Here is a 24,477-nt window from a genome sequence, read left to right as displayed (position 1 = left end):
TTCTGCCACACCGGTCCCTGAAGGTTTCATCTGCCTTGCTTGTGTCCAGAATATGCCTGCTATGTGTCCATAGGGCAAGCAACAGAATGCTTGTCTCTTGGTGTATACATTTCTGAGTTCCCTGCCATTCTTTCTGTACAATGACAATTCCACTATACCTATGGGATCACACATGGATCATTGTGTCAATGGAAGAATGTACATGGTGAGCAATGTCCAACTCTCCACAACTACCACCATACTTATTGTGGGTACCGCCCTGTACAATAGAAGGTTGTAACTGCTGAGATATTGTGCCACTCTGTTTTACATATGAACGTGTAGCCCACATATGCTGTGTCTATGCTGCAGCCATTACCCAAAGAACTGCAGGCCCACCTGTATTGCCATGTTCGGATGGAAAACATCCTCCATATGCTCACCCTGCTTCTCCTGTCCATATCTGTATGTCTGCTGTCATGCCTGTTTTCCATGATCTATGCAGTTGGCCTTCCAAAAAATTACAACCTGTTATACTTAGAAAGTGAGTCATGGATAGCTGTTCCTCCCAGCAGGGGGAAAATGACTGATCTACTTGTCCATATGGCCTTGCTGTTTGGACAACCTCTTTCCCAGCATTGTAACATTTTGTCATTATTTCCTGTGCCCTATTTGAATTGCCCACACCCACACCAAAAGATAATCCAGCATATCCCTGCCAGGACCACTACAATGTTAACACACAGCAATAAGTAGCTAGTGACAGCTCTGTCTGGCAGCTACACACTCTGGAGTTGTTTCTGGTGTGTGGTTCCCTTTATCAGTATTCCTGTATGCTGTAGATTTCCCCATTTTTGTGCTCTTGCAATATCCTCTGTTTACAGTATTCTATACATTTATCTTGAGCAGTCTTTCACAGTAGGGCAAGCATGCTGTTTATCATGCTATTAAGAGGCTCATAGTGCAGTGATTATTCTAATGTGATATTACCATGTGATGTTCTCTAAATCAGGTCAATGTCACAAGCTCCATGCCTCTCTGTGACATCTGGTGTGCCTCATTCATATGCACTAGGACCAGGTAAGGTATGTGTGTCATTGTAGCCAGGCCACACTACCACACATTTGTGTCTTGCAATGTTCTTAGCCATCGTAATACCCAGCTGCTCATCATCCCCATATTTTGGCACACAGGTTATGCAGTGGGTATATATACATGTAGGACATTGCTGAGTATCTGTCATAGTGGTCCTTTCTACTGACCATGTGCTTTGTGTTGCCTTATGTGAGCATTGTGCTACTGTTCAGCCCATGGACGCTCGTTGCTCTGTATCCACATATGTCAGTGTTGCTCACCAGATATCATTTTCACTTCTGGACTTGACCTGGTGAGTAGACCTGAACCTTTGTAGAATCAAAGTGTGACTGTGCTCTTGCATGGTGCAACCTAGAGACAAAAACATTTGTACAACTGTTGCACAATGCCACACAAAAAGTTCCTGCTGGAGGGTACCTGTGATAGTCCCATGCTAGGGTGTTATGTGATGCCGCAGTCATCACCCCCATTAGTGATCAGTATCACAACAAATATAGAGATTTCATAAGTTGCCACTTAGACTCTCTCTCTGTAAACAAAGAAGAGGTTAAGGAGTGAAACTCAGATTACTACTACAGTAATGATTTATTTTTGCTGAATCATGTTGCTTGTATAGCTATAGGTCATTTCTGAATTCCATGGTTATATTGTGCTCATTACTGCATTATTGTGTTTTGCCATAAAGGAGTATTTAGCAAAAAATCAACCTTCATGCCAGAGAAGTCAGGCAAGACTCTACAGGTGTCAGGGAATGTGTACTTTATTAATAAAAAATGATGACTTTATAAATGTGCGTATGTGAGAATATCTGTTTATTCTTTAGAAAGGCATTAAGCATGGTACTACAGAATATTTTGGTAAAGTACTTAAACTCCAGTTGTTTTATTATTTTATTTGTTTGGCAGTAGTATAAATGTGTACTTTGTTGCTGCTTGTCCTGTACCTCTGCATCACTTACTTATTAGTGCACCTCTCAGTTTTGCATTGTTGTTTAAAACTAATCAATGCAGCCTTATTCTTCACTGATTATTGGAATGCTATATGGGTTTAAATGTGTCTGTAATTGTGCTACTGCCATTACCTGTGCCAGGTATTCCTGACATTGACATCTGCATGCCAACTCTGCTATCTCTGGGTATACCACTACAGATAGTACTGCAACATTTCATTGGTCATTGCCTCATAGGTATGTCATTATGATCAAATTTGTGCCACTTGATCTTGTTGAAATGCCATCTTATAACACATTTGTACTTGTGCCACTGTCTTTCAGTGTGCTATGTATTGCTGTAATGGCATAGGTGTGACAACTGTACTGAAATATGTACCAGTAATTATTTCTGCATTGCATATGTATGCTGTTATTTTTAGATATGTTATATGTGGTGCTGTGCCATCCTGTGCCACACTTCCCTGCATTTGCCACACAGTGTCTGATAACTTTACATGCACTTGTATTCCACGGGGTGGTCATTTCATTTAAACAGTTTATTTCTTCATTGCTTCTTTGTCCATTGCACACATACACTGGCTACCACCAATACTCTGTGTCAGTGCCTCATATTGTGGTAACAGAGCCACATCCTGTTATAGCTCCTCAGTGCTATAGCCTGTATTACTGTAGATGTTTCACAGGCATTTACATAAACATTACATTGCTGACTGTTTCTTCTCCTTCCAATGCCTGCCAAAAGATGTAGCACATCCTGCTGGCCAACTTCTGATTTTTTTTCTACCTTTCTTTCTTTCTCTCTTTTAGACACCTTTCAAACTCTAAGCACAAGGAATTTGGACAAGCCAACAATAACGAGGGTAGAAACATTTAAAATCGGGAGCAAATTTTAAATACGTATTACTCTTATTTTATTTATTTATTTATTGACATTTGATTACTGGGAAAGTCCACTGGGCCAACATAAGCCCATTTTCGGAGGAGGCCCAGGGAGAAAAGCTACAGGTTATTATCAGACTGAGATAAAAATGTCAAAAAAAAAATCAAAAAAATTACAAAAGAAATTTACATGAAAATTATACAACATAGATAAAGGTTGATAAGACATTAAACTAACAGCAAAGTTAAACATAGTCATAGTAGAGACAATCAAATCATGACGCAAAACAAAAGACAGAATGGAATAAAAATTGTACAGATTATAAGCTTCAAGGTAAGTATATCATTCAAGGCATTACTTAGAACAAAGAATAAAAGCACACACACACATGCACACACACACACACACACACACACACACACACACATATATATATATATATATATATATATATATATATATATATATATATATATAGATATAGATATATGTATGTATATATATATATATATATATATATATATATATATATATATATATATATATATATATATATATATATATATATATATATATATATATATAGAATGAAAGCAGAAGGGGGAGAGAAGGAAAGTGCTATGGAGTTAAAAGAAAGCAGGAGGTGTTATTAAGTAATTAGAGTTCATAGGCTTTAGCAAGAAACCAAATATTGTAGCAGTGGCTAGAATATAAACAGATTAGACTCTTATAAATGGAAAGTTTTTAGAATAACAAGATTTGTTTTAGCATGCATTTCAGAAGGATCTTGTGTCTGAAGCTCAAATGTATGTTATTATTTAGTGACTTCAGTTTTCATTGATTTGCCATAAAACCACAAATTTTAAAAGGAACAGGCCAACAATCTGAGGCAAAATTCAGAACAGTTGGGGGGAGGGTATTTCTTCATATTTTTCTTTTTATTAATTTTCAATGGCATTTTTTCTTTCTCCATTCATGTGCATTTTTCTACAGTATCTGCTATGGAGTGGAAAGATGTGTAGCAGCAGCCTCTACACCCTGCACTGCCCTCTGCACCAATGCATTTCCCAGAAGTCCACAAGCCAGCCTCTCTGTAGGATGATGACAATCATCCTGTGGAATGTGACCTACAGAGCTTGATGGTTGCCTTTCATGCTTCTTCTGTGGTGGGGGAATGTAAACTCCTCATTAGGAAGTTGCACAGGTAAGTCTTCTAGGCTTACTGAGTAGGAGGTGTAGCAACTGATCAGGACTGAGGTGGGATAATTGCTTGATTCCACGAATGGCACCAGGGAGCACATCATCAAGTGAGTAGGAGATACACATAGCCCCTTGACCATAGCCATCAAGCTGCCAGTGGTAGAGGCTGTCCATGATGTCAGCCATCAAGGTGACTGACTTCTAGTTGGGTTCACCAGCTTATCAGGTAGTTCTTACCCCACCCTATCCACAATTATGATGCTCTTCTTCCTGATGTATTTCATAAAAATCCTGTATCATTTGTTACATTTTGCACTTTAGTAGTGTTTCAAAGCTGAACTGTTTCCACTGCTGCTGTAGTACTTAATTACCTGAGCTCTAAAACCAGCATTTTTACATTAAGAGGGTTTTCTGATTGCACTCTTGTGGCAGAAGTGTGCTTCAGCAAACTTATTGCAGTTGGGGATGCTGGCTGAAAGCTTATTGTGGGTTTTCCTGATTGATCTGCAAGGCTTGTTGTTGTAAAACTTGGTTTCTGATTCTATATAAGCCCAGTGTTTGCACTAGGCTGCTGTCTAGCATCTGAGCTGTGCACAGAGCAGCATTGCTTTGATGGATAGCTGTAGTTCACACTGAGTAGAGCACCCATTCTTTGTCTATGTTCTATCATCCCAGTCCAGTCAAATCTACCCACTGTCCTCCCTGGTTAAACCCATAGTAAAAAAAAATAAAACCATGGATAGGCACTTTCTTGCTATCTCTGTGGCTAGCCAGGTGAATGTGGTCATCCTGAGGCAAAGTAGCATTTGTCTCATGAGTATTGGCAACCACTTAATCCTGAAAAAGACAAGCACTATGAAAATTGAGACACAACTCTCACATACTGACAAATCAAATGGCAAACGGGTTGGTTCGCACATGCACATAATTTCCCTCACTAAATAAGGTCTCAACACATAAACCCACATATGCGGAGGTATTCACAAGTAACTTACCAAAACCTCAGAGTCCTCACATATGCTGCCATCAGAAACCACATGCAAAAAAAAAAAAAAAAAGTCAATACCAACCACTACACATAAAAATACACATCACAGTGTCTCTAAGGTGAAACACCATACATTCAAACATCTTGGAAATGGGAGACTTCATTGTGAGACACATGGATGCCCCCATCACCAGGTTGTATAAAGGCAAGGTTACAGTCAGTTGCCTGTCAGGGGCCAGGATTTGCTGGATCATCCAGGCACTCAGGTCACTCAGCCACAAGTACCAATATGACTCAGTCATAGTCCATGTGAGTATGAATGACCTGAGATATACCAATCTGGAATATATGAAGAGACACATGATGGACCTCTCTAAATACATGTCACAGGTGGATATGAGCCTCGCATTCAGCAACAATCTACCCTCACCAAGAATGATACAACAATACAAACAGAAAATGATTGACTTTAATAATTGACTTAGCCACTGGTGTCATTCCAAGGGGATCTAGTATTTGTCTGCCTAAGATGACATGATTGGCAGACCACACTACTTTGCGAGAGGTGGTCTGCAACTGTTTCATATAGGCTTTCAAATAGTGGTCAAGGCATTAGCCACTCCAGTAACTCCTTTTTTTAGGCAGTGCCAAACCAGCAGGCCTACCAATGTAACTAATTCTTCTATTGCCTAATTGAAGGTAGTACTGCTCAATACAGGAGTTTTCTTCCTGAAGGGTGTTCTCATCTTGGCATGGATTCAGTGACTGCTCCCAGTTTGCAATCATCTGTGAACTTGGGCAGCCAAAGGTCTTTGATGGCTTTGACATCTGAGAAGTAGATGCCAAAGAGGAGTAGGCCCAGAACAGAACCCTGGGGGATTCCACTGGTGACCAGACTTTTTGTGGAGATGGCTTCACATATTTTAACCTCCTGGGTCTTAACAGTGAGCCAGCTAAATATTCAGCGTGTTATAAAGGAGTTTATACCTAGTTCCATGTGTTTGTTGACAATGCCTGAGTGTGGTATCATATCAAATAATTTAGCCAGATCTAAGCAGGCAATATGCACAGTTTTCCCCTCATACATTGCTTTACTGACCTTTTCAAAGAAGTCCTCCAGATTCGGTAAGCATGATCTTCCTTTGACAAAGCCAAACTGTGATGGATCCAGTGTCCAGAAGTCTGCTACATCATTGTGGATAATTTACATTATAATTCTTTCCATGGCTTTTCAAATAAGACTAGTCAGACTAATGAGTCTGAGTTTCCAAAATCTGTTGAAGGTCTTCCCTTGTGAAGGGGAATGACATTTGTAGTCCTACATTCACATGGCACAAAGCCTGTTTTAAAACTATAGTTAAATAATGACTCCAGGCATCCTGATAAGTTATATTTTAGACTATTCTGGAGGCATACTAGGATGTTATTGGGGCCCACTGAGGCTATATTCTTGGCTTTAATGAGTGCAACCAGTAGATGCTCCCTAGTTGTAGCTGTGGGTTATGTTTGAGAATATTATTGAGGGGATGGTTGGGGCAAGAATGTGGTAAAGTTGAAATTGATTTGTCTACTAACAGGCTTGCTGTATTGTCATGCTCAATGAATGCGGCACCATTAACCACCATTTCAGCACATTGCCATGTGCTGCCCTTGAAGTCTCTGACATAGCTATAGAAGACTTCATGGTTATCTTTCACCTGGGGTGCTATCTTAACCTGAAAGTTGGCTATACTTGACTAATTATCCCTCATAATTGCCTATTTATTTTGATGAGGGAGTTTCTATTTTTATGGGAATTACCCTTCCTGACTTTTCCTCTTTTGTTGTATACCCTGTTTAATTTGGGTTTCTACCAGGTTGGTTTGATTCTGGATCTAATCCCAGACTTACTTCTACTTGGTACTGCAGCTTCTATGCAGCCATTAGCATCATTGTGTAGTTTCTGAGAGGAATGCAGCATATGCTGCTGTGTTGCCTGGGTTTGGAGGGCCATTGCATTTTGATAATCTATCATTTAATAAAAGGTAATTTGCCTTGGAATAGTTCCTAACTGTTACTGGTTTTAATGGGATTATGGAGCTGACTTTGAATTTGGAGGTGATGGCTTTATGGTCAAATGTTACCAGGGAGGATGAGACATGGGGGATGCAGAATTCTCCCACATTTGTAAGCACAATGCCCAGTATGTTAGAGCCTGTATTGGGTGTATTCACTATTTGGTCAACGGTTTTATATTTATGAAGTCCAGGAATCGCTGTGCCTGCAGATTTGAGGCTGTATAGCATTCCCAGTCTATAGGGGTGGGGTGTGATAAACCAAGATGCTGCCAGCCCAGCTAGCTGGAATTTTGTAGATAATTATATGCCACTTGAAAATATTAATAAGATTTATATAGAAACACGACACTGCCAGCCCACCTAACTAGAATTTTGTAAATACTTCTATGTCATTTGTGAATACTAATATGATTTGTATGCTTGCCTTAAAAATGTAAGAAAACTATATGTTCTGTACTGAGCTTCAAGATTGTAAACATGGTGCACCCTCCTGGAAAAGAGCAGAAATGTGCATAATTATATGCCAATGCAAATGCATGTTTTCATAGTAGAAATTGGGACATACAGAGTTAACTTGCAAAACTTCAAGAAAATAAGCTGATAAGTAAATAGTTTTACGATGTGTTATAAAGTTAGTTTATCTCAGCTAAGCGACACAATGTTTAGGCTAGGGATTTTTTTCTATTGTCTGGAAACAGAAGTAATTGCAGGTTTCCAGGGAAATTGTTTTATGACTTCCAGTTTCAGGAAACCTTCTAAGAGAGAATTATCAGCTTCTGAGAGATAAGTATTTTTAATAGAGATATGTTAAATTTTAAGTTCCTGCTAGCCTGGGAATTAGGCAGAGGTGACAAGAATGATGTAATCTGAGATGATTCGGCAGGCATGTGTATTATTAATTGAAGAACTATCTGAGAGAGAAAGTCAGTGCATTTTGCATTTTGTTCTGGATCTGACAACATCACCAGCACTTTGCCTTGCTCTGTAAGTAAGTTATTTAGAATATAGTTTCTCTTAGAGATAGATAGGAATATAGCAAGATTAGTTAGATGTTTTCTGTATTTATGTGAGACTATCCTACAGTGTTGTTTTAAAGTATTTGCTATGTTTGTGAGCTCTATTGTCACTGTGTTGAGTTAATAAACATTGTCCTGTGCTTTTATTACTTATTATTAAATATATTTAAAACTTTTAATTGTGTCTGGCTTTGCATAGAGATGTTTAAGCTCTTAGCATACTTGCATATGTATTTGGTGAATTTGTACAAGCCACTCCAATAGCCTTCAGGTCTTAGTCACACTTACCATTTGGATAATAGTAATATTACACAGTAGAATCGGTCACCATTTGGGAAAGGCCTTAAGTAGCTGATAAGCAGTGGTTGGTGGCAGTGATTTTTACCTTGTAGTCTAGGCAGACCCCTAACCGGGAAAAGCTGAAAGAAAGTCTGGGCAGAAGGGGGCATAGCTAGGGAACCTGTGCCAGCCTTCCCCAGGAGTGTCTGTGAGTCTGTATATAAATCAAATCTCAAAGTGTGTGTGTGTGTGTGTGTGTGTGTGTGTGTGTGTGTGTGTGTGTGTGTGTGTGTGTGTGTGTGTGTGTGTGTGTGTGTCAGCTACTTGGGCAGGGACGCAAAGCACTGGTTAGACAAAGAGGGTGCTGAAGGTTTTGGATGACCACTAGGTTAAGATCTGAGCCCTATATCTGTGTCAGTGGGGAGTCTTATTGGGGATCTGGAGAGAAAGGGAGAAACCAGCCCCAGACTGACTGTGTTCTCTGTGTGCTCTTAAAGGAAATTGTACTTTACTGTGTGTGTACTTGTCATCCTCCCCATGTGCACGTCCCTCACTGGTTCTGGACTGAGGTTCCTTGATTACTGGGCCAGTGCAGGGGCATCCTATATTAATTGTTTGGTAGTGGTGGGATATCCACATCAAATATTAATTGTTTGATAGTGGTGTGATAGCCACATCACATATTAATTAACTTGTAGTGGTGTGGATATTGAACTCCTGTAGCTTGTGTACAGTGATCACTGAAGGTGTTTTGTACTCTTAATCAGCCACCCAGTGAACATTCAGAGGTCATATCACAATTGTTTTATTTCTTTTGTTAGCTTAGTTAGTCAGGGAGAGCAGGAAAGCATGTCAGCAGAAGATTATGGCAAGCTGACAAGGAGCCAGTTGGCTGAGATGTGCCAGGGTAAAGGACTGGTGCATAGAAACCTGACTAAAGCAGACATGATTTCAGCTTTTGTCACAGCTGCATCAGAAAATAGCAATCAGGAGGATGAACAGAGTGGCTGTGGAGATGTACAACTCACCAAGAATGGACATCTCAACCTTTTCACAGAGGACTTAAAAATCCATCTGGAGTTAAAGAGGCTTGAGTTGGAGGCCAAGCATTTGGAAATGGAAGCAGCAGAGAGACTGAGACATCTGGAAGCTGAGGAGAAGGAGAGGCAGAGGCAACATGGAAAGGAGATGCTGACTCTTTGCCAGAGTCATGGAGGTAATGTGGAAGGGAGTAACCAAACCCTAGAAGCAATAGAGGTCAGTAAACTCCTTCCACAGTTTACAAAGGGGGATAATTTTGATAGTTTCATTCATATGTTTTAGAGGGTATGTAAACAGTATAATGTTGACCAAGGGCTTTGGGTAAGGTTCCTGACTCCCTTACTCCATGTTAAAGCTGTATCTGTTCTGTCCAAACTGTCTGATAATGATTTTTTTAAATTATAATGTTGCAAAGAACTGTTTACTAAATTGTTTTAAGCTAACACCTGAAGCTTACAGAAAAAAGTTTTGTTAGCATAGATGCAAGGCAGATGAAAGGGTGTGTGAATACGTTGCTGAACTAAGCACTTATTTTCATAGGTGGGTAAGTGGATGTCAGGTCACCACTTTTGAAGGGCTGGCAGACCTTTTGGTGAGGGAACAAGCACTTAGCCCTTTGCTTGAGGGAATGAGAATCTGGTTAGCCAATAGACAATGCCTCACTGTAGATGAGTTGGGGAAGAAAAGAGACCTATACTTGGCAAGCAGGGTATCACTGTACAGGAAAGGGACACCCAGTGCTGCTCATGGGTCTACGGGAACCCATGGTGTGCAGCCCAGACTGTCCCAACAGAATCTGCCAGTAGCAGGGGAAGCCACTAGTCCAGGTACATATCCAGGACCTAGGGTTAAATGTTTTAAATGCAACCAGTGGAGTCATGTAGCATATAGATGTCCATGGGGGCAAGGTAGGAAAAAAAGGTGGGAGCACCAGTAAGTGGGAATGACAAAATGCCAACAATAAGTTGTCTTGAGACAACAAGGGTACCAAACTCCCATCCTGCAGATGTCCTTATAGGGAAGGATTTTGATAATGCAGTACCATGTGTTCATGCAGTTACACACAGTCAGGCTTGGAGACAAGCACATGGGTCTGGTAGCCTGGGGGAGACCCAGATAGACTGCACACTTGCAACCAGGACTGGTGAGGTGGTTACTTCAGGGAGGGAGCTACCCTGTAGCAGTCAGACTGAAGGTGAGCCCCAGCTGCTTGTGGGTATTCATGGTACTTTGGACAGAGTGACTACAAGGGAAGAAGTGAGTAGCAGTACCCAGGCTGACAGTGAGGCACCACTGTCAGATGATACCAGTCTTCCTGTGGAAGGGGAGCTGGGAATGGTTACAAAGAGAGAGTTGAGACAGGCTCAGCTCTCAGACCCTACATTACAAGACCTAAGGCAGGTAGCTAGTTAGGCACTTGATTCTCAAGGGAACAGGAAATCTGTATACTGGGACAAAGGGTTACTGTATAGAGAGTAGACCCCTGAGGGGCTAGTAGGTGAGAGAATACAGCAGTTGGTAGTGCCTAGAGCCTACCATCTGGCACTTCTAACCATATCCCATGATATTCCATTTGCAGGTCATATGAACATAAAATGTACAAAGAGACGTATTATGCAGAACTTTTATTGGCCTTAGATTGCCAGAGATGTAACAGGGTACTGCAGGACCTTTGAGCAGTGTCAAAGGGTAGGCAAGGCAGGAGACAAGGTGAAAGCTCCTTTGATGCCTTTGCCTGGGATTGAGGAGCCATTTCAGAGGGTAGCTATGGATATTGTGGGGCTTCTGATTACCCACATTTCCACAGGGAAAAAGTATATCCTAGTTGCAGTAGATTATGCTACAAGATACCCTGAAGCAGCAGCTCTGTACTGACTGACACAGGTGACAATTTCATGTCAGACCTGCTGGCTTGTCTGTGGAAGTACTGTGGGGTGAAGCACCTAAAGACCACCCCCTACCATCCCCAGACTAATGGTCTTGTTGAGAGGTTAAACTCTACACTCAAGACAATGCTACTGACATTTGCAGACCAGTTTAAGAGGGACTGGGACAAATATTTGCCACATCTGCTGTTTGCTTACAGAGAGGTTCCCCAGGAATCCACAGGTTTTTCACAATTTGAGTTGCTGTATGGGCATAGGGTGAGGGGGCCTCTAGATTTAATTTGAGATGAATGGGAAGGTGAGTGTGAATCTCACAAGGAGTCTGTTGTGGCATATGTCCAAAATGTCAGGACAAGGCTCAGGGAACTCTTGGGCTTGGCCCAGGACAACCTGGCAGAAGCTCAACAGCAGAAAAAGGTCTGGTATGACTGGAATGATCGTGCTAGGGAGTATGCTGTAGGACAGCAGGTAATGGTTCTCATTCCTGTCAGACAAAACAAGCTACAGGCAGCTTGGGAGGGACACTACAAGGTGGTAAGGAAGGTCAGTCATGTTAACTACATGGTAGAACTGCTAGGCAGGAGGCATGGGCACAAATTGTACCATGTTAACATGATGAAACCTTACCATGATAAGGAGTCCCTTGTGCTAAGTATTGGCAATAGGATGCAGAAAGAGTCTGAGAGGGATCTATGGCTACAGTGAACCAGCCAGGACAATCTCAAATTATTAGGGTGGATCCTAGGGTTGCAGGCATATGATGGGACAGTCCAGCATAGTACTGGCGTCAGCAATGCCAAGGCAGTTGGAATCTCAAGACAGGGAATGGGGTAAGGTATTCCCAGATAGGCTCAACCCTCTCAAGCAACGTTTCTCAAGAGACACTTGAAAAAACTAGCTTGAATTCGTGTTGGTGGAGAAATGTGATAAACTGAGATGCTGCCAGCCCAGTTAGCTGGTATTTTGTAAATAATTATATGTAACTTGAAAATATTAATATGATTTATATAGAAATGTGACACTGCCAGCCCAGCTAGATAGAATTTTGTAAATAATTCTATGCCACTTGTGAATAGTAATATGATTTGTATGTTTTCCTTAAAAATGTATGACAACTATATGTTCTGTACTGAGCTTCAAGACTGTATCCACAGTGCAACCTGCTGGAAAAGAGCAGAAATGTGTATAAACTATATGTCAATACAAATGTATGTTTTCATAGTAGCAATTGGGATATACAGAGTTAACTTGCAAAACCTCAAGAAAATAAGCTAAGGAAAGAGTTTTACAATGTGTTATAAAGTTAGATTATCTCAGCTAAGAGACAGAATGTCTAGGCTAGGGACTTCTTTCTATTGTCTGGAAACAAAGGTAATTAAAGGGTTTCCAGCGTAATTGTTTTCTGACTTTCAGTTTCAGGCAGGCTTCTAAGAGAGAACTGTCAGCTTCTGCGATCACATGTTAAATTTTAAGTTCCTGCTAGCCTGGGAACTAGGCAGATGCAACAAGAATGATGTAATCTGAGATGATTCAGCAGTAAAGCAGTAATGTGCATTATTAATTTAAGAACTAACTCAGAGAAAAAGTCAGTGCATTTTGTATTTTGTTCTAGATCTGACATCACCAGCACTTTGCCTTTCTCTGTAAGTAAGTTATTTAGAACGTAGTTTCTGTTAGAGATACATAGGAATATAGCAAAATTAGTTAGATGTTTTCTGTATTTATGTAAGACTGTCCTACAATGTTGTTTTAAAGTATTTTTTGTGATTGTGAACTTTATTGTCAATTTGTTGAGTTAATGAGTATTGTCTTGTGCTTTTATTACCTATTATTAAATATATTTAAAACTTTTAATTGTGGCTGGTTTTGTATAGCAATATTTAAGCTCTTAGAGTACTTGCATATTTATTTGGTGATACTGTACAAGCCACTCCAAATGCCTTCAAGTCTTAGTCACACTTACCATTTGGATAATAGTAACATTGTAGAATTGGTCATCCTTTGGGAGGGCCTTAAGTAGCTGATAAGCAGTGGTTGGTGGCAGTGATTTCTACCTAGTAGTCTGGGCAGAAGTGGGACATAGCTAGTGAACCTGTGCCAGCCTTCCCCAGGAGTGTCTGTGTGTTTGCATATAAATCAAATCTCAAAATGTGTGTGTCAGCTACCTGGGCAGAGACACGAAGAACTGGTTGGACAGAGAGGGTGCTGGAGGTTTTGGCTTGACCACTCAGCTGAGGTCTGAACCCTATAGCTGTGTCAGTGGAAAGTCTTATTGGGGATCTGGAGAGAAAGGGAGAAACCAGCCCCAGACTGACTGTGATCTCTGTGTGCTCTTAGGGGAAATTATACTTTACTGTGTATGTACTTGTCAACCTCCCCATGTTTATGTCTCTCAGTGGTGTTAGTTGTGAAGACTGAGGCTCCTTAATTACTGGATCAGTGCAGGTGTGTCACAGGGGGTAATTAAAGTCTCCTATGTGTAGGGTGTCACACTGGATGGTAAGTGTCTCCAGTAGGTCCAAGTACGCATTGTGAAATTCCTGGGACATAGAGGGTGACCTATAGCTGGCTAGGGGTTTATATTAAAATAATGAAAGCTTACAAATGTGAATACAATTACATTGACACAAAAATGTTGAAGTACTGCAAGAGCGAAATACATAATTGGCAAAAATTAGAATGCTGAACGTATTTCGTCAAACAACAGCACCATACAGGTAAGGAAAACCTAACTAAACAAACTTAAATAAACACACTACCCCCCACACTCCCTCTACTTTAATATACAAACTCTGAGATCACACTACATTGGGGAAAAGGATATATTTCCTCATCCCCATGATCACTTTGCTTGTCAAGGAAATGCATTCAGCATTCTAATTTTTCCCGATTACATATTTCACTCTTGTTGTACTTCGACATTTATGTGTCGATGTAGCTGTATTCACGTTTGTAAGCTTTTGTGGTTTTAATATAGACCCGCTAGCTAGGATATGATATAAATTTTGTTTGTGGCGATCTGCACTTCTGTCGGACTAACCTACAGGTATGCTTCCATTAGTATATATTGAAACACCTCATCATTTAGCCGTTGCATGGGCAGCTACTGATTTAAATTGTGGAAGGTACTGAATGCTTGCATTGCCATGGTACTCTGTGCCATTTTAAGGCATGTCTCAGTAACTGCATAGATGTGTATACTTTCAAGTGTGAGGAGAGCTTGGAGGGTGTGTAGTGTTTTGTTTTGGTTCCTGGCATTGAGCAGTAAAACATTGAGGTTCAGTTGAGCTGGTTTTGCTATGTTGGTAGGTTTGTCAAATTGGCATTGTCAAAAAAGGCACTATGAGGGTAGATAAAGTTTTAGCTAATATTTTAAAGCCTAGATGGGTGATGTACAGACCACCCTTGGCAAAACAATGTGGTCTGTTAACCATGTTTTCCCAAGCTGACAAATATTGGACCCCCTTAGAATTACACCAGAAGGACAGCCAGTTATTGAAGTCAACTAGTTTTTGCTTATATTGTGGTATCATCTTCAGGTGATTTTAACTTTATACTCAATGCTAGGCTCATACCAGTCTAAGACACATAGTCTGAAAGCACCATAATGTGTCCCTTTATATGATCCAGGGAGGTAAATCCCAGGTCATTTACACCTACATGGACCATATTATCATTTCATCTATGATATATTTATGATGTGATATGATATATCTAGTTTGTTTTGCATGGTATATATATATATATATATATATATATATATATATATATATATATATATATATATATTTTGTAGAAGAGTTACCTGGCCCATTTGAGGAAACATGTATAGTTTGCAAGTACTCTATATGTGTGTGTATATATATATATATATATATATATATATATATATATATATATATATATATATAGGTTTACTATCATTATTTCGAAAATTAAAAAAAATAGTGTACTTATCAGCAAAGCGTTTTGCCGAAAGTACACAAGTCCGAACATTCCTAAACTCAAAAAACAGCTGTTAATGTTGTAAATGTCGCTCACGACATTTTCGACACTTAACAGCAATCCCACCCTTCCCTTAACTCCCTAACTAACTAGCATAAACTCACGTTTATGCAGGGGGAAAGCCCCCCTTCACCCCCCTGAGGGAAGCTGCACCCCACATACCCCCTAACTTAATATTCCAACTCTGAGATTGCACTACAGTGAGGAAAGGGATGTATTTCCCTAACTGCACTGTACCGCGATCCCCTTACATGAGCGAACGTTATAATTGCGAATGCACAGTCCATTCGCAATAATAACATTCGCTCACATAACCTGGCAAAATATGAAGTATTCGAACATCTGTTGTTCGAATACTTCATAGCCGTGCAATTGCACGGCAAAATTATAATGGTAAACCATATATATATATATATATATATATACATATATATATATATATATATATACACATATATATACATATATATATATATATATATATATATATATATATATATATATATATATATATATATATATATTATACTTGGTCAAGGTTTACAATTAATTGTTATTTTTTTATTTATTTGTTTAACATTTGTTAAATGGGAATGTCCGACTTGGAACAAAGCCAATTTTCAGTGGAGGCCTGAGGAAGAAATGCTCCAGATGCACGTCTTTGTAATTCTTGCATTAATTCTAGTTGCTTTGCATATGTTATGAAACTTCTTATACTTAAGACATTTGATACACAGAAATACAAAATGATTATAAGAAATATGTTTTAAAACAAGAAAGTATGCACCTTAAATTTATTATGCATAATGTTGTTAAAGCTCAGATAGTATTGGTTTCTAGAGTTGCACCTAACAGTGAAGTACTTAATAAAGTCTTGAAATTAAAATCTTGAAATTAAAATGTTGAAGGAAAATAAAAATTAGTTGAATTTAGCAGACGAAGCAATCAATGAAAGAATTACCAAATATTCACCTTATTTTGAATAAAGGTGGTTGATAGCAGAAATTTTAATATGCCAAATATTTAATATGGATTCACATATACTAGGGATACTAAAGTGAGTCAGTCAATAATAAGTAACGATTGAAACTTTTTTTTTCCTGAATAATAGCAAACAAAAACATCACAACCACCCAGATATCTTGTTGAATAAAATATGAATGGGATTCAAAGATGGCCACCATTCTGTAGACACTGCATATCTACAGCTCTCCAGATACTCGGAATAAAAATTAACCCTGAGGATATACTTCAAGATTTTCTACACTAATTGTTGGCTATAATTAATCTACTACAACTAAATATCGCTTGAGAGGTGAAAGAACCGGAAGAAATTAAAAAAACTTACAGGATTAGATCTGATTGACTGTCTGACTCTGAACAGAGTATTAAACAAAGGAACTGTCTGAGTAGTAACCTTGGATATTTACTATTCAGTTATACTAAAGATTTGCGTTGCTCCACAATGTCAAAAGAAGACAAAAGTATGGAAACAACAACAACTAAAACCAAATTATCAGCACTTCAGTCACCAGAAAAAGATTCAACAATAAAAAGGCAGAAGATTACAAAACAGCAGGAACTTTCAAAAGCTGGAATGACAAATAAACCGGATCAACTGGCTAATATGGAAGATATTAAAACTGCTTTGTTACCCATCCAAGAAGCTTTGAAAGAACTATCAAACCAGGCACTCTCTTTTGGTGCCACATGCAGTCAAATTCTTGAAAGGGTGGATAAATCAGAAGCTAGAATATCTGAAAATGAGGACAGAATAACATTGCTTACAAAAAAAACAGACATTCATGTCCTGGATATTCAGTCTATGCAAAATAAAATCCTGGACTTGGAGGCAAGATTCAGAAGGAACAATATAATTATCAGAGGAATTCCAGAATCTATCCAATATAATTATTTAATTTCTACCATCATACAAATACTTGAAATACTGTTCAATGACTCTGACATAGCCAAACAAATAGTTATAGAAAGAGCCCATAGAGCTCTCAGAGAAGCACAAGCCTCAAACATACCTAGACCAGTATACGTCAAAATACTTAACTACCAGGATGTAAACAAAATAATTTTAACTGTTAAAAAGAATGGAGGTTATATTATGTGGCAAAATAATAGAGTTTCTATGGTACAGGATTTACTATTGCAAATAAGACAAGCTAGACAAGCATTATCTCCATACTGTAAGTTCCTCATTGAAAAGAATATCAAATTTCAAATGAAATACCCTAACACATTAATTTTTACAGTTGGTGGCTCTAAATATTCCATATCTACAAAAAAAGAAGCAAAAGTTACCTTTTTGAAGATTTTTAAGTCCCTTCCAGCTTCGGAAGCTTGATCTGGCCATCCAGTCTGTGTACAGCAACGTGGATGCTGGGATTCCATGCTTACTACATCTCGAGGCTTTAAAATCCTTTGTTTGTTCTTTTTTCTTCACCAGGCCCCTTGGTAAATGTTTACTTAGTTTCTTTTTGCAGCTCCAGCTCATCCAAGAAGATTTTCTGAACTTTTATGGCTCCTATGAACTGAGTCCCTTCGCGAAGTAACAGGAAGTCCTTTGGGTGCTGCTGAGGGTCCGTTTTTGAGGTAGCGCATCTGGAAGTCCATCCGCGTAATGGTTTACCCGTCACGATCTCGAAGACAATATTACATGCTCAGGAAGTAGGAAGATCTCTGTGGAAGAAGGGGAAGCTAGTTGGACTGTAAAATGAGCATTTGTGGACATTTTATGTATGCAACATGTTTTATTTCTTTAAAGGGAACTGTGAATTCATTCAGGTATGATTACAACTGAACTAATAATGTACTGGTTTAAAATGTGTTATTTAACTGATATCTTAGAAGTATGATAGCTTTACCATAGTTAATTTTTATCCTTAGGTAGTATATGCTGAATGTGGTTGTGTTAATAACCTTATAGTATATTTTATTAGTTATTTTTCCTGTATTAGTGATGTGTCTTTAATACTGCAAATGTTTAGATAATAAGGGGATTTAGTGTTGGGATAGTTAGTAGATAAAGAGACCAGAAGATATTATATTCTGGCGTTTCTAGGAATGTGAAGGCTATCTTCTTTATATACTGGCATGTGGTTTTGACTGTTTTGAGAACTGTGTTATCTAGTCATCATTCTATAAATTCAATTATATTACCCAGTAAAGTGTAGTTAGAGGGCTATTTTTATTCACCTTATTTGCTGACATTATAATTCTAGATAATTTAGATTATATAAACAAAGTCAGATTTAATATTATACTTAAAGGTTAAACAATTATGTTCTCTCTCTTCCAACTAACAATACATATGGTGAATTATCTTGAAGTCAATAATGTTATTGTTTAATAGGGGTACTGTCATATATCTGTTTATTTTAGATTTAAATATGATAGTTATATAACTTAAGGTGATACAACTAATTAATATAAATAATAATATATGTGAACTATTAGTGAGGTATGATAGTAACTATGAGTGTAGTGAAGACCAGTTACTTGATAGGTTTATCTAAGTAATGTGTTCAAGAGCTGTGGATATTTATCAGTGTTTATTAGGGAATGTTTTGGTTAGGCTTTGTAGAGTTAGATGTAGTTTTTATAGGTTTTTTGCATGTTTTTGATGTTTTATTTTGTAAGATGAAGAATAGATGTTTAGTAAGGTTATTTACCCATAAAAGTTCTAACAGTGTAAAAACCCTATGTATGTCCTGGTCCAGGGGAATAGTGGATAGGCACTGGTTAGGGATGGGATGTCAAGATTGCTTCCAGACATTGTATACTTTGCTATTATATTTGAATTTAGTACCATTTCTCAATTATAAAATATCCTTAAAAGATTTAAAAATCTTAGTATGTGGATAGTAGACTCATGAAATACTAAAGGGCTCCAGAACTTGAAAAAAAGGAAATAATTTCTTCATTTATTTCTCCAGTCAAAGGCATATTTTATTTTATTACAAGAAACCCATTTGACCAATGACCAATGGGCTGTCCTTAAGGATAAGAAATGGATTAGAGAGGTGGTAGCTTCAGAAGGGACAACTAATAGTGCAAGGGTGGCTATTATTATTAAAAATCAGTATGAAGAGAAAATTCTAGATTTTAAAATAGACAAAGAGGGAAGATGGTGTTATGTGATTCTTTCATCTATACTTTATGATAAACCTGTGGTACTTCTTAATATATATGCCCCATGTACCAATCAACAACTTTTTATAACATCACTTTATTTTATCCTGAATCAATATAATAATTGTTATATAATAATAGGAGGTGATTGGAATACATACCAAGATCCCAAATTAGATAAATCAAGTTCACACATGTCCTTTAATAATCAAGCAGTGATAGCACTACAGGAACTTAAAACAGATTTTAAACTATATGACCCATTTAAATACACAAATAATCAAATGAATTCAAATAACTTTACATTTTATTCAAGTTGTCATAAAATGTGGTCTCGGATTGATTTCTTTCTAATTTCAGACGTGCTAATGACTTTTGATCCCTGTGTATCTATACAAGCTCAACATTTATCGGATCATTCTAGGCTCACATTAATTTTTAACAAGGACACTAGAAATAATATGCGTCTTAGAGGTTATAATTGGTCCCTAAATCCGTATTTATTAAATAAAGAAGATATAACTAAAGAAGTTCAAGAGACCTTTAATCAACTACTAGTTAATTTCTCTAAACACCGGCATCCATCTGATATAGAATGGGCAATGACCAAAGCACAAATAAGAGGAATCTATCTTCGAAAGCTACTTATTATAAGAAAATACAATCTAGAGACATACAAGAATTGGACACTAAAATTAAGTTACTAGATCAGGATTTAATTGGGAACTATAGTAAACAAACTGAAACGGAGTTATTAAAATGTCAAAAAGATCTTTTTTTACTACAAAATAGTAAATTGTCATTTTATGAACAGAAAATACTGGTAAAATATGCTAATCATGTACAGACCCCTTCAAAAGCACTATATAACAATCCCTATACAACTTTATTTATTAATAAAAATTTCTCAAAAAAAATACAAATTAAGAAAGGTACCCGTCAAGTATGTCTGTTATCTCCTATATTATTCAATTTATATTTAGAACCATTATTTCTACATATCAAGCAAAATATTTATCATAATGCTCCAATAATATATGGTATGAAAATATCCATGGCTGCTTTTGCAGATGATCTCAATATTTACTGCACGACACCTGTTTCAGATACCAAGAAAATATCAAAAGCAGTGGAAGATTTTGCAAAAATATCTAACTACAAAATAAATTAAAAAAAAAACAAGTTATTTCCTTTAAAGACGCAAACACCCTTTTCGCTTTTACCATTGGTAGGTCAGTTAAAATCCGAAGAAAAAATAAAATATTTCGGTATTGTTTTTTCAACAGATAATAGAGACTTTTATGCGAACAATGTTAAGTTAATTTGGGATCATATAGTGTCTGATTTAAAAAGATGGAATAATTTGAAATTACCAATAATGGCAAAGGCTTCAATTATTAAATGAACGTACTCCCCAGAATATTATATATTTTTAGAGCTACTCAAGTCCTAATTTCTAGGAAATTCTTCAAACAACTTCATACGGAATTAGGTAGATTTGTATGGGAACCTAGAAAAACTAGAATATCTTATGATAAACTGATGACTCCGATAAACAGGGGTGGTTTAGATTTACCGAATTTTGAAGCATATTATTTAATAATAAATGCTAATAGAATTCTAAGAGTGGTTAACTTTGACAGGTCCAGTCCTAAATGGTCACCCAAGTGGTTAATTCTGAATCACAAACATGCTGCTGGGTTGGGTATTAATTGTAAGGCATTACCTTTTTTAAATAAAGATACCATTAAAATGTACGTTCTGATGGAACATATCAGAGTATATATAATATCAGTACAAAGTCTGTTTAACTCACTAAACCTCTTACAATATATGATGACTTTCCAACCATTTCACAAGAACGCAAATTTGAAAATTGGTAATCAACTGATAGCTCTTAAAAAATTCCCACTTATAATTGATTTAACCATACTTGATTTATATCGTTTTCTTGGTATCTTAATACACGACATGTTAAGAGAGATGAGTCTTCCTAACTCGTATTTAATTATAATGAGACAGTTAAAGGATCTTTCAATAAGTTATTTTAGTAACTTTAAAATGAAAGAAGACTTAACCATTTGTATAAACTTATGGCAAACTCTTATGCAGGACTGCAAATATATAACGGCTTCATACAATTTGATAAAAAACGTGAAATATAATAACCAAATACTCTTATCTAAATACTCGAAGGAGAAATTATTACCGATTGATGATAGTAAAATATTGAAAGCAATTAACTTAACCCTAAAATCAGTATCTCTTCAAAAGTTGTTATTTACTCAGCTGATGATATTTAATAACGCTTATTACACTCGTCTCACTCTGCATAAATTCAACTCTAAAAATTCACCTAAATGTCCATATTGTATGGATCAAACGGCTGACCTTTTACACATGTTCTGGAGTTGTAAATGTATATTCAAACTTTGGAATTCCTTAAAAATTCAATTACAAAAAATGGGTTATCAACAGTCTACACTTTCTTGGGAGTTTATGATTCTTCATATTCCTCCGAATAATTTGGATAGATCCCAAATGATCATACTAATAAACATTTTCCTGTTAATGAAGCTTTATATAGCTACAAACTGGCTGAATCCATCTCAGACTTCATGGGAAAACTTTAAAAGTGTAGCGATAAGACATATTTTAGCACATAAATTACTAATTAAAGATCATAAGAAAAGTATAAATAACACAAAAATATGGGAGCAAATCTTTAACACTGTGTTAGCTTAAGGTTCTAATCCACTTTTCCCCAGGAAGTACATACTTAATATGGAGGTTAGTATAGATAAGCCTTATATTGATACTAGATTTTTATTTTCTCTTTCTTTAATACCCATCTAGAAGTTTATATTAATGTATAATGATCTTATGTAACTGTTGGAAGCATTCATGTATATAATGTCTATATGTTGTAGTATTGTATTAACATTTGGAAAAGAATAAAGATTTATTATTGAAAAAAAAAAGAATAAAATATGAATGAAGAAAACAAAAACTCAGCAAGACCACCATGGCTTCCTGTATGATAAAAGTTCCAACTTAATAGAGAGGACAAGTGCTTTCACGTAGACACTCTACGCTTCATCAGATCCTTACACAACTCTTTAAAACACAGCATTATATATAGTATCAATATATCATTTAATCATTTCATCAGAAATTGACTAATTAAATAATCATAAGGTAATAAAACATTCAGCCACTAGTTAAAAACAAGCTGCTTAAAGCGATGTGCATCCAATACTGGCTTGATACAAATACCACTATTCAAGCCAGGATAAATGTGTGCTTGCAACTTAAAAATCCATTTTAGCTCCACACATTCTATAAAATTATCATTATTGCCACCCCTCTTATTGGGTACAACAATTTGCAAAACCCTAAAACTAAAACTATGCGATGAGAATTCCACAATGTGCTTTGCTAGAGCATTGCCTAAATTCCCATGCTTAATGTCATACAAATGGTGGTATACTCTGTCTCTAAGGCACTTTGTGTTCTTACCTACATAGAAACAGTTACATCCATCACAAGTAGCCAAGTAGATAAGATTAGTAGTATTGCAAGTAGCTCAAAACCTGGGTTCAAAATCAAATTGCAACACAGGATGGATGAATTTCTGGGTATGCGTCATACTATTACACATCTTGCATTTTTTACATAGATATGTGCCCCGTTTACCCTCCATAGTCAAGTTACAGGTTCTGTTCCCACATAGTAACTGCTTCAAGTTCTGATTATTCTTATATATAAACTTGGGCATTTGTCCAACTAGCTTCATCGTATCTCTGTCTGCCATCAAAAAATGCCAATTCTTATTCACAATCTCCTTCACCTTCCTATTATCTGTAGTGCATTTAATTAATAATCAAATCCCATATTTCCCATCACTTTGTGTGTAGCCCTTCCTTGGAACAAAGCCCCTAGTTTGAGATCTAGCAGCTCCATTAATAACCTGATCCTTTACCATGGAGAAGTCTGGCTCCTTATAGCCCCTATCTAAGAACAATTGTTCAATTGTTCAAGATGATCTACTTCACATTCTAAGCTACCCCTATCACTACAGATCATTTTTATTCTATTCAGTTGACCTTTCATAATATTAGGAAAGACATGCCTTGGGTGCATGCTACTATACTCAAGCAGACTGTTATGCCAGCATTCTTTACGAAAAAGGCTTATAGTTATTTCACCTTTCTTACCCTTATTTAATCTAACATCTAAAAACATCCACCGTTTCAAATTAATATGAGGCTACAAACCTCAAAAAGCCAGTGTTTGTTCCTATGTAGGTGATGAATTCCTCAAGTAGGGGTATCCCCCCCATCTCACAACATAAAAACATCATCCACAAAATGCCTATAGAACTTAATGTGACTACAAAAGTCATTATTAGACAGATGTTGTAACTCCCAGTAGTGTATCACCAGATTCGCATGGGAATTGGCACATGGGTTGCCCATCGTGACACCCCATTGCTGTAAATATAAATGTCCCTCATACATCAACACATTATTAGAGAGAATACGATCCAGCAAAGTACAGAGTAGAATAACTTCATTATTACTGAATGAACCATGTTCACTCAATAATGCCCTTATGGCTTCTATGCCATAGGCATTGGATATAGATGTAAAAAGACTTTGTACATTCATTGTTACCATTAATGTCATTATCCTCTTGACACTGCTTTAAATCATCAAGGAACTGTGTAGTGTCCTTCAGGATAGCTGGAATCCCCCTCACTAGAGGGCCCAACTTACCTTCCACATAGATCGAAATGTGTTCTGTGCATCATCCCCATTCATCCACTGTGGGTCTCATTGAGGGGTTCTGCAAGGATTTATGAATCTTAGGTAGCCCTTTAATACATGGTATCAATTGATGTTCCACTAATAAAAAAGAATATAGACTTCCATCCAACTGCCTACACATCAGTAA

The sequence above is a fragment of the Protopterus annectens genome, chromosome 2.part2 (assembly GCF_019279795.1).
Source record: "Protopterus annectens isolate FY-2018-M chromosome 2.part2, PAN1.0, whole genome shotgun sequence".
Classification (NCBI taxonomy): domain Eukaryota; kingdom Metazoa; phylum Chordata; order Ceratodontiformes; family Protopteridae; genus Protopterus; species Protopterus annectens.
Note: the sequence above shows the minus strand (reverse complement) of the source record.